This window comes from Egretta garzetta, unplaced genomic scaffold (assembly GCF_000687185.1).
Source record: "Egretta garzetta isolate BGI_Z169 unplaced genomic scaffold, ASM68718v1 scaffold292, whole genome shotgun sequence".
NCBI lineage: Eukaryota > Metazoa > Chordata > Aves > Pelecaniformes > Ardeidae > Egretta > Egretta garzetta.
The window spans coordinates 1,995,940-1,998,554 of NW_009258789.1; the positions used below are offsets into that span (position 1 = coordinate 1,995,940).

General features: G+C 52.0%; 1 protein-coding gene across 1 annotated transcript in view; it reads left to right on the forward strand.

Annotated features, from left to right (window-relative positions):
* The first annotated feature begins 301 nt into the window (after positions 1-301).
* GDE1 (glycerophosphodiester phosphodiesterase 1) overlaps positions 302-2,615 on the forward strand; it is a 9,795-nt gene continuing 7,481 nt past the window's right edge. The window contains exon 1 of the mRNA XM_035889217.1: positions 302-366. The gene's annotated coding sequence lies outside the window, so the exon portion shown is untranslated. The remainder of the gene's footprint in view (positions 367-2,615) is intronic.

Consider the following 2,615-nt stretch of genomic DNA (forward strand, 5'->3'; position numbering starts at 1 on the left):
CCCTCGGGGCCCGCAACACTCCAAGCCCCGGCACGCACTGCGGCCCCGCTCCGCTCCGCCCTCCTTGGGGCGGGGCGCGGTCGGTGCGATCCGGGCCGCCCTCTCCCGGGCCGAGGCGGGTGGGAAAACCCCGCCTGGTTTGGCCTAGGAAGGGAGGCGAGCGCGGTCTGCAAACCTCTTCGCGCAACTCAGCCCCGCGGGACAGGTCTGTCGTTTGGGGGCGAGCTCCCAGCAAAGGCAGCTCCGATTTTCAGAGATGGGACTGGAGGCTGTCCTGGTACGCTGCTCTCCAGCCATTTCCGCCCATAGGTCTCCCAAGACAAGTTCTCCTCTTAGCACGGGTGAAGTCTATTCTGCATTATCACGGTAAATATCACATGGCTGTGCCGTCCTTGTATCGTCAGGCCCGCAGATGTGCCACCAGCAGGTATCAGTTTCAGTGAACATGCTGTGATGGGAAAGACAAACACAAGAACCTGTCAGTACGCTCTTTGAGGACAGCGTCGCGGTGTCGCCGCAGCCATCCTATCCCTCCCGCCCCGGCGGCAGCTAGCTGCTGGTCCAGCCAGCCCCAGGAGCGGGCAATGCTCACCCACCGGGCAGGCCAGGTGGAGAATGGACGCTCGTTTCCCAGCACTCGGTCCAGGGAAAATTAATTTAAATTTATGGCAACACTTAGTTCCCTCCTAGTGAGCACTTAGAGATGTTAAAGCTCTCGTTCTTGTTTCAGAAAACAGCTCCTCTACCTGTGACCTCTTCAACATGTGAAGTATTATTGAGGGGTTTTTTTAAATCGTCATCTTTACTTTTAACAAATGTTGTTTATCCACAGATTTTTAAATATGTAAGACGTTTAATTGACATTCCATTATTTGTTATGTGTCTGCATATACATGTCTGATTTTAGATCAGATACACCTGGCGGAAGCATAAAACCACAGACAGAAAAGAACATCTGAGGTGCTGGAGCACCTCTCCTATGAGGACAGGCTGAGGGAGTTGGGCTTGTTCAGCCTGGAGAAGAGAAGGCTGCGGGGAGACCTGATTGCGGCCTTTCAGTACCTAAAGGGGGCCTATAGGAAAGATGGGGAAAATCTTTTTAGTAGGGCCAGCTGTGTCAGGACAAGGGGCAATGGTTTTAAACTAAACCAGGGTAGGTTTAGACTGGATCTAAGGAAGAAATTCTTTACAATGAGGGTGGTGAAACACTGGAACAGGTTGCCCAGAGAGGTAGTGGAGGCCCCATCCCTGGAAACATTCAAGGCCAGGTTGGACGGGGCTCTGAGCAACCTCATCTAGTTAGCGGTGTCCCTGCTCACTGCAGGGGGGTTGGACTAGATGACCTCTAGGGGTCCCTTCCAACCCAAACCATTCTATGATTCTATGATTCTATGCTCAGAACCAGCTAGGGCAATATGTGACAAATATTTATCTCAGCTATTAAAAAAAAAAAAAATCCAGTCTAAAAGATTGCCTGTGCCTGTTCCACCTCTAGTTGCCAAGAGTTCCTCACTGCAGAGTCAGTTCCTTCCCATCCTTCCCACAGAAAACACAAGAAAGGTCAAAATCCTCATGTACGTTAAGACAATTTCCTCTCTTCGCCGTTCTTTTTCTAGACCAAACAAACCCGGTTTGTTCAGCCTTCACGGATTTCCCTGTCCCGTTGCTCTTTCCCCTGGGTTCTCGAGCTCGTGCCTCTGCAGCAGCCGCTGCCCCAGCTGGCGGGAACGGCTGTCCCTGGGCGCCCCGGGGCCTCCGCCCCCGCACAGCGTCAGGGCCCGGGTTTGCTTTGTCAGCAGGTCTGGACAGATAGTTAGCTATATAATACACACAATCATAGAATCATAGAATGTTTTGGGTTGGAAGGGACCCCTAGAGGTCATCTAGTCCAACCCCCCTGCAGGAGCAGGGACACTGCTAACCAGATCAGGTTGCTCAGAGCCTTGTCCAACCTGGCCTTGAATGTTCCCAGGGATGGGGCCTCCACTACCTCTCTGGGCAACCTGGTCCAGTGTTTCATCACCCTCAGTGTAAAGAACTTCTTCCTTATATCTAGTCTAAACCTACCCTGCTTCAGTTTAAAACCATTACCCCTTGTCCTGACACAGCTGGCCCTACTAAAAAGATTCTCCCCATCTTTCCTATAGGCCCCCTTTAGGTACTGAAAGGCCGCAATCAGGTCTCCCTGCAGCCTTCTCTTCTCCAGGCTGAACAAGCCCAACTCCCTCAGCCTGTCCTCATAGGAGAGGGGCTCCAGCCCTCGGATCATTTTTGTGGCCCTCCTCTGGACCCACTCCAACACTTCCATGTCCTTCTTGTGCTGAGGGCTCCAGAGCTGGACGCAGTACTCCAGGTGTTTCTACGTACAATATAGAACACTGTATGTAGAAACACAATTACTAATATTAATATTATATTCCAAATTAGCGGGCATAACTGGGAAAAAACCCCGAGACTCTCCAGCCACACAGCCCTTCAGCGGCTCTCTGGGCAGGGGTACCTTGCCTTCAACTAACCTCATTTATTTTTATCTGCGCCATTTTTTATCTGGAATAATCCGCATCTTCTTGCGATGCCCCCCCGACCGTTACCTGAGGGGGTTTCTCAGCCCAGGA